Source organism: Solanum pennellii, chromosome 12 (assembly GCF_001406875.1).
Source record: "Solanum pennellii chromosome 12, SPENNV200".
NCBI classification, from domain to species: domain Eukaryota; kingdom Viridiplantae; phylum Streptophyta; class Magnoliopsida; order Solanales; family Solanaceae; genus Solanum; species Solanum pennellii.
In genome coordinates, this window is record NC_028648.1 from 77,610,788 (window position 1) to 77,620,879 (window position 10,092).

Consider the following 10,092-nt stretch of genomic DNA (forward strand, 5'->3'; position numbering starts at 1 on the left):
AATATGGACTTCATTATAGGTTTGCCTCGCAACAGGTGACAACATTCCATGATTTGGGTTATAGTTGATTGGATGATGAAATCGACTCATTTTATTCCTAGCAAGGTTTCCTACTAAATGGAGCATTATGAAAACTTGTACTTGAGATAAATGGTAAAGTTTCATGAAGTGCCTTTGGCCATTATTTCCGATCGTGGTACTGGGTTTTGGAAATCATTCCCAAAACAGTCTTTGTACTTGTGTTAAACTCTGAGACCTTTGATCCCCAAACTAATTGGTAAGTGAAGCTGAATATCCAAACCTTAGAGGACATTTTGAGAGTTTGTGTGATTGTTTTTAAGGGCAATTGAGGTAACCATTTTCTATTGAGTTTGCTTATAACAGTAGCTATCACTCAAGTATTGATACGACTGCATTTTAGGCGTTGTATGATAGGAGGTGCAAATCTCATATAGGTTCGTTTGAGGTGGGTGAAGTTGCTCTAATTGGTCATAAATTTTTATATCAGGCTATAGAGAAGGTTTTACTTATAAGAGAAAGGTTGAAAACGGTTCAAAGTCGACGAAATTCATATGTCGATATTAGAAGAAGAGATATTGAGTTTGATGTTCTTGATTGGGTTGGCTTGAAAATTTAACCATTGAAGTGTGTAATCAAATTATTTAAGAAAGGGATGGTTAGTCCCCGTTATGTTGTATGTCTTAAATATTTCCATGGTTTCCTTATTTAGGCATGTTCATGAAAAACTTAAGCTTTGCAAGAAAATGAATTTACTTGATTGATTTTCCTTATGTTGATGTGCATTGAGTATAGTTGCTTGTAGACTTCATGAGATGATATCTTGAACATGTTCAGCTTGGGTTTGATGTTTCCTCCTTTGATATATGCATTTGAGTATGTGTTGCATTTATACTTTGTGATATGATATGAGAGCATGATTAGCATTGAGTCAAAATTGTCCTCCTCGGGCATGTGCATTATGAGAAGTGCATTCATGTTTGGCTGCTAGTTCGTATGTTCTTTATAATGTTTTCAGTATGTTCTATCTTGGAGTTGATATTACTCCTTGGTTCTATGAATTTTTATGAGGTTTCCTGAATGATGGGTTGCTAGTTTGGAGCCCTTTTTTCTCTAAGTGACATCTAGAATGTCATTCAAGGACGGATATCTAAGGGGGGAGATATTTTAAATCCCCATATTCAATAAGGGGCAAGATAACTATTTTCAAATGTTGCAGGTGACAACCAATGATGGCCACCCACGACCCATGCATGAAACAACAAACGTAGGTGTGGTCCTTGGTTGGTCACCCCCATTCTTGACTTAGAGGTCCAGATTCACGGCCGGACCAGCCGACTGTTGGTGGGATGACGGTCCATGGTTGAGAGCATGTTTTACGTCCGCCCATGTTCCAGTTTCTAACCACAGTTGACGGCCTTGAGGGAAGGACCATTGGTCGCCCATAGGCTGTCGACTAAGGGTTGTGATCGGAAGGTTTACAATTAGTTCAAGGGTAATTTGGTACTTTTCTATGCTAGAAATTAATTAAAAAATACCTCCTCGTTTTATAGATCCTAAAAAAAAAAAGTAAAGTAGAACGAGCGTAATAAGATACACAGTTCTGGATGTTTTGAAGTCAAAAAGTATCAAATGAGGGATATTTTTTAATTTAAAAGCTTTTGCTCTTAAAGACTCTTCAATTCGCCCACCAATCGGCTATCATGAATTACGTCGCCGACCCACCTGGTGATGCACTGAGTAGTGCGTTAGTTCGTCAAGTTTTACTAAACCTCCATTAAGTTAGGTGGTTCAAACGACTGTTCAAGTTGGGCTCGGCCTGTTCGGGTAGTCGTTGACTTGACCTTTGGCTCACCTCATTGCAATTTTCCCAAAATATCACATTTCCCACTTACACATTCAATACTTGTTATTCAAATGGAATAGTAATAACATAAGAACTTGAGTTTCCTCCTAAAAAGCGCCTTATTTAACGTCATGGAACAACGAATATACCCATTAATGTTTCATTATTAGCATTGGCCATGGTGCCACTCGATACTCCCCCTTTTAACCTTGGATTCAAATGTGTCAGGATTTCACCTACCTGTGTATCTAATCCTTATTGGACACCGAATAAGAATTAACAGTCTGATTGACAGTAGAGACGTCCTCCTTCATCTCTTTAAACACCTTTTCTAAACCTTCCACTTTGTTGCTAATGCATGAGAGAAAATCTTTGGTGCTAAAGCTTTTAGGGCCAGAACTTTGCTCTTTAGGCTGTTGACGTTCATGGGCAGGCACACATATGTTCTTGTCCCCAGCTCTTTCATTCCAACTAGTTCCACGCTAACACCATTCCTATCACGGTCTCTCACACTATCATCACGCCCTTTATGCCCACCTTATTCTCGCCCCACATTGGATAGTTTGGACAGAAACTGCCACCTTTATTTGAAAGAAAGATCATATCCTAAATAAATAAAGCCTTATAATGTGGCTTATCGAGGCTCAGCGCACTAATATCAACATCATTCACAACTTTCAGACCACTACTCATGACATTTTTGTACAACAAGTACATTTGGGTCATCATCTTGGCCATGTTTTGATCCCGTTCATGGTTTTTTAAAATTTATTCCTTGGTCCTCCTAACATTCGAAGGATACACTCGATCCTCTCTCGTGTACAAAGCAAGATTGATTTTCGTCATGCCATCAAGTGACTTGGAAACAATTTCAAATGGTTGTTGCATTATACCTCCATTAAATAGTTGGTCAGACACACCTTTTTTTGCAAATCTATACTCCGATAGAATGTTGTAGCAAGACATTGTTGTTTGGGAGTTCCTGTGTCGGAATTGGAGTAGAAATTTTTGACAGTTTAGACTAGTGTCGTTAATTGGCACACCATCCAAACGTTTGAAACCTCGGAAATTATCTCTCAATGAAATTATCCTTGAAGAAAGAAAGAACCTTATGTATAACGCTTCGATCAGTTCACCCCAAGAAGGAATGGAGTCCCTTAGTAGGTTGTGTAACCACTTAGTAGTCTCTTCCTTCAAAGAAAAAGGGAACACTCGCAGTTGGAATTACTCCTGGGATATGTTCTTGAATGATAAGGCATCACTAACGTCAACAAAATTTTGAATATGGTCATAGTAACCGCATGAGACAAGCGTCAAAATAACTCTTTCAATTGCAATAGTTCACCCTCATACTTGTCACTAGAAACACCACATTTCCCTCAACCGAAGGTAACCAGAGAGAACCTACTCCACCAAAATGTACCTCATTCACAAGTACTTCATTCACATTGTTCAAGTTACCAATGTTGTAATTTTGGCCCAGTTGGTTGGCGTTTCTTCCATTGACACTAATTACGTCACTTGCTTAAAGGGATCAAACATCACTCAAATGGTAAATAGGTTCAACTATAACACAAGCAGATCATAAACCAACTTCAACATGAAAATTCAATAACACCACTCCTCGGCAGCGGCGCCATTTGTAATAAACATTAATCTACACGTCATCCAATAAAAGGAGTAGGCGATTGTATTCTAGTAAAATATTGAACAAAGAGTTGGGGCCAAAACCACATGGAGCGAAACTCTATAGGATTAAATTAAGAAGTAAAGGTTGTGTTCTAATAAGTTATAGAGGTAGACATTATAGTAACCAAGAAATGTAAATTAATGGTTTGACAACAAATGTTAGATTGGGTGTTTAAGAGTGTCAATTAACAACTACAATAATTACAAAAGCTGTTGAGTAATCAAATATTGATGAATAGTCGGGGATCTGATTGATAGAAAATTAACTAAAACAAAAATGACAAGAAAAGACTCGCAAATGTGTAAATTTTCTCTGTGTGTATACTCAGCAAAACACTCTGATACAAGAGTTTTAAATATATGAAAACTAATAAAATAAAGCAGCACGTTTAATATCCTAGAAAATCTGAAGGTAAAAAAACAAACTCCACTTCTCGTAATTCCTAAAGACTAGGAAACAACTTATGTGACTCCTAAACAAATGCAACAACTAAATAATTAAACCACATCTAATCACGTTAGCAACATTCCCTCCCTTAATCTTAAACATCTTTTAGTTTAATTTGCAAACACCAAGTTGATCGCTTAGCTTTAGAAAGGACACTAGTTTCAGGGGATTTGTGAACATGTAACTGATCTTCACTGCTACAATAAATAAGACTAATCTTTGCATCCTTTGTCACATCACGTTTGAAGTGATACTTCAGATCTATATGCTTACTTCGTCCATGTTAAACTGGATTATTTGAAAGATTAATAGCCGAAGTATTGTCATAATTGATTGGCGTTGGTCCATACTGCTTAAAATAAAGTTCTTCAAGAATATTCCTAAGTCAAACTTCTTGACAAGCACAAGATGTTGCAACTACATACTCTACCTCGGTAGTCAACAAAGTAACAATAGGTTTCTTCTTTGAAAACCAAGAAATCACTCCAGAGCCCAACATAAAAACATATCCTCGTGTACTTTTCTTGTCAATAAGATTTACACCATATTCACTATCAGTGTAACAAACCAAATCTCCATCTACTCTCATCTGATAAAGAATTCCAAGGTCACTATTACCAGTCAAGTACCACATGATCCTCTTGGAAGCTTGTAGATGCATTTCTTTTGGAATCCCTATGAATCTTCTAATGAGACTTACTACGTGCATAACATCAACCCTTGTTGTCGTTAAGTACATCTAGATTCCAACGATTTTCTTGTATAAAGTGTTGTCCACTTTTCTCCCTTCACGTTCTTTAACGAGCTTTAGACCCTTCTCCATTGGTGTGCTCACAGTTTTGCTAGTTTTTATCTAGAATCTGTCCATAATGTCTTGCACATATTTCTTTTGAGAAACAAATATACCATCAGCATATTGATTCACTTCTAAACCAAGAATGTAATGCATCATACCCAAATCGTACATGTTAAACTCAGCCATCATGGACTTCTTAAAGTTCTCAATCATAGACAGATTACTTTCGGTATAAATTAAGTCATCCACATATAAACACACCAATAAGACACCTGCACCTTCCCGTTTTATGTAAAGAGTATGTTAATATGGACACTTTCGAAATCAGTCTTTTGAAAAATAAGTATTTATGTGACTATACCAAGCTCTTGGAGCTCGTTTTAGTCCATATAGAGCCTTTTTCAATCTAAGCACTCTATTCTCACCACCGAATTTCACATAGCCAAGAGGTTGTTTGATAAATACCTTTTCTTGAAGTTCACCATGTATGAAGGAAAATTTCACGTTCAACTGATAGATTTTCCAAGCATTTTGAGCAACCAAAGCAATCCAATATGATGGTATGTAAACGAGCAATGGGAGCAAACACTTCTACATAGTCAACACCATTTTCCTGCTTGTAGCCTTTTGCTACTAAGCAAGCTTTGAACTTGCCGACCTCGCCGTTCTCCTTCAACTTTGTTTTGTAAACCCATTGGACACCAATCGTATTCTAATTTTCTGGAAGATTTGTCAATTCCCACTTATCATTTTTGTAAATTGATCTAATCTCCTTATCCATGGCTTGCTGCAACTTCAGGTTTTTAACGGCATCGGCCAAAGATATAGGGTCACAATCTGAAAATAAAGAAAGATGACTTACTGTATTTCGAGATTTCCTAGTCCCATATACCTCATGATTTTCCAACCACCTTCGTGCCCCTTTATTACGTTGTGGACGTTCATTGTTCAATTGAGAATCACCAAATTCATGTTTAACACTTTCAGCATCATGTACAGTTGGACTAGCTTGTGAACTGATCTCCAAAGGTCGTTCTAGTTTCTCTTCTTCTTCAACATAAATCGGAATATGTTGAAACGAATTGTTATCACTCCAATTCTAGATTGCTTCTTCATTAAAAATAACATCTCGTCTAACAACAATTTTCTTGGTAATATGATTGAACAAGCGATAAGCCTTTGATTTGTTACTGATACCAAGGAAAATGCACTTCTGACCTTTATCGTCCATCTTCTTCCTTGTCACATCTGGTATATGTGAATATGTTATACACCCAAAAATCCGAAAGTAGTCAACATTTGGTTTTATGCCTACTCCAAGCTTCATGAGGTGTCATACTTTGAATAGAGCAGGTAGGACATCTATTCAATATATGCACGCCCCAATAAATTTCTTCTACCCAAAAATATCTTAGTAAGTGACTTCTCTTCAAAAGACTACGCACCATATCAAGAACTGTGCGATTTTTCCTTTCACATAGACCATTCTGTTGAGGTGTGTAGGATGCGGTAAGGTGCCTTTCTAATTCCATATTTCTCACAAAATTCTACAAATTCGAGTGTGTTATATTCACCACCTCTATCAGTCCGCAAACACCCAAATTAACAACCTACTTCATTTTCAACAAGCACTCTAAAGATCTTTAAAGTTTCAAATGCTTCAGATTTTTATCTTATGAAAAATACCCAAGTATTTCTCCTATAATCATCAATGAATATAATGAAAAGCATTTACCTCCATTAGATGTATGGCTTATCGGACCACCGATATTTGAGTGCACTAACTCCAACAACTTCTTTGCCCTCCAAGAATTGCATTTCGGAAATTGTTCCCTGTGTTTCTTGCTAACAAAACATTCTTCACATACTTCATTGGGTGACTCAAGCTATGGAAAACCCAACACCAACTCTTTTTGTTTTAGAACATCGAGCTTCCAAAGTTTAAATGCCCATAGCGAAAATTCCACTTCCAAGATTCTCTTTAACTTTTGCAAAGAGATAAGATTTTGTGGAGTTGTGAAGATATAAAGGAAACAACCGATTTGATGACATATTAATCTGTGCGATTAACCCCAAATAAGAATCACATATATTACAAACTCCATCTTGTATATTAAGTTCATATTCCTTTTCTTGAAGTTGCCCAGCACTTAGCAGATTCATCTTTAACGCAGAGACATAAAACACATCAGTGATGGTATGAATGGAGATGACTTGTACCTTTCCTTTTCCCATGGCAGAGACCAGTGAATTATCTCCAAATCTCACTGTTTTGGGAATGTTGAATCCCACTCTGAGAATGCTTCTTTCTGTCCTGACATGTAATTACTACAGCCTGTATCAAGATACCATACGTCATTTGAAGATTTCTCTTTGGAAGTGTATGCCATCAAAAGTGAAATCTCCTCTTCTTCACCCTTTGTTTCTGCAAAGTTAGATCTGCCACCACTCTTCCTATTTAAATTAGTGCGACATTCTGATCGATAGTGTCCAAATCAATGGCATCTATAACATTCAATTTGAGACATGTCAAGTCTTTTTTCTTTTTCCTGGGAATCTCCAGTGGTGCCTTTCTCCTTCTTTTGGAGAATCTTTTCCTTCCATTTGGCGTTCTCCTTATTTGTACCTTTTCAAGACATTGCTGCGTTCAATGCTACTTCATCCTTGTCCTGTGGTTTTATTTTCTGTTCATGAACCAACAAAGAACCCTGCAGCTCGTCAAGAGAAACACTATCAATATCTTTAGAGTCTTCAATGGAACAAACAATATAATTAAACTTTGCTGTCATTGAGCGAAGTATTTTCTCAATAATGGTAACATCTTCCAGTGTTTCACCATAAAACCACATTTTGTTTGCGATAGCCAACGTCCTAGAGAAATAATCTCTTACCGACTAACCACCTTGCATACATAGTCTCGAACTCACCACAGAGTGCTTGAAGCTTCACTTGTTTTGCCTTCACTGTTCCTTGATACTTCTTCTTCATGGAATCTCATATTTGTTTGGAAGAATTCTTGTAAAGAATGGTTACTAGTATTCAGCGATAAATAGCCTGAAAATGGCAATTCTTTGCTTTGTGATGCTTTAATCTTAGACTATCCTTTGTATTTTCGAAAAGGCAGTACCAGTTGTTGGATCTTGCACTCCAGTACTGACAAGTGGCCAAAACTCTTTGGACCTAAGGAAGTTCTCCATCAACATGCAGCAATGGTCGAAATAAACATCGAAGCGCGGCATAGATGCCTGGACAAAATTTTCAGAAGACATCTCTTGTAGCTGCATTAGTACTTCAAAAAGAAGAAAAACTTTTTTGGATATTTTACAAAATAATAGAAAATTAAGTGCAATAAAGATTAAAAGAAAAGACTCGCAAGAGTGGAAATTTTCTATGTGTTGATACTGAGCAAAAAAATCTAATACAAGAGTCTTAAATAGATGAAAATTGATAAAATAAAGCAGCACGTTTAATATCCTAGAAAATCTGAAGGTTAATAAACAGACTCCACTACTCGTAATTCCTAAAGACTAGGAAACAACTATGTGACTCCAAAAAAAAATGCAACAACTAAATAATTGAACCACATCTGAACACGTTGGCAAGATTCCCTCCTTTAATCTAAAACATCTTTTAGTTTAATTTGCAAACACCAAGTTGATCGCTTAGCTTTAGAAAGGACACTGGTTTCAGGGGATTTGTGAACATGTCTGCAACCTGATCTTCACTGCTACAATAAATAAGACTAATCTTTGCATCCTTAGTCACATCACGTTAGAAGTGATACTTCAGATCTATATGATTACTTCGTCCATGTTAAACTGGATTCTTTGAAAGATTAATAGCCGAAGTATTGTCATAATAGATTGGCGTTGGTCCATCCTGCTTAAAATGAAGTTCTTCAAGAATATTCCTTAGTCAAACTTCTTGACAAGCACAAGATGTTGCAACTACATACTCTACCTTGGTAGTCAACAAAGTAACAATAGGTTTCTTCTTTGAAAACCAAGAAATCACTCCAGAGCCCAACATAAAAACATATCCTCATGTACTTTTCTTGTCTATAAGATTTACACCATATTCACTATCAGTGTAACAAACCAAATCTCCATCTACTCTCATCTGATAAAAAATTCCAAGGTCACTAGTACCAGTCAAGTACCACATGATCCTATTGGAAGCTTGTAGATGCATTTCTTTTGGACTCTCTATGAATCTTCTAATGAGACTTACTACGTGCATAACATCAGCCCTTGTTGTCGTTAAGTACATCAATATTCCAACGATTTTCTTGTATAAAGTGTTGTCCACTTTTCTCCCTTCACGTTCTTTAACGAGCTTTAGACCCTTCTCCATTAATGTGCTCATAGTGTTGCTAGTTTTCATCTTGAATCTGTGCAGAATGTCTTGCACATATTTCTTTTGAGAAACAAAAATACCATCAGCAGATTGATTCAATTCTAAACTAAGAATATAATGCATCATACCCAAATTGTACATGTTAAACTCAACCATCATGGACTTCTTAAAGTTCTCAATCATAGACACATTACTTTCAGTATAAATTAAGTCATCCCCATATAAACACACCATTAAGACACATGTACCTTCCCTTTTTATGTAAAGTGTATGTTCATATGGACACTTTCGAAATCACTCTTTTGAAAAATAAGTATTTATGTGACTATAAAAATCTCTTGGAGCTCGTTTTTGTCCATATATAGCCTTTTTCAATCTAAGCACGCTATTTTCACCACCAAATTTCACATAGCCAAGAGGTTGTTTGATAAATACCTTTTCTTGAAGTTCACCGTGTATGAAGGAAAATTTCACGTTCAACTGATAGATTTTCCAAGCATTTTAAGCAACCAAAGCAATCAATAATATGATGGTATGTAAACGAGCAACGGGAGCAAACACTTCTACATAGTCAACACCATATTCTTGCTTGTAGCCTTTTGCTACTAAGCTAGCTTTGAACTTGCTGACCTCGCCGTTTTCCTTCAACTTTGTTTTGTAAACTGATTGGACACCAATGGTGTTCTAATTTTCTGGATGATTTGTCAACTCCCAAGTATCATTTTTGTAAATTGATCTAATCTCCTCATGCATGGCTTGCTGCAACTTCAGGTTTTTAACGTCATCGGCAAAAGATATAGGATCACAATAATAAAATAAAGAAAGATGACTTACTGTATTTCGAGATTTCCTAGTCCCATATACCTCATAATTTTCCAACCACCTTCGTGCCCCTTTATTACGTAGTGGACGTTCATTGTTCAATTGAGAATCACCAAA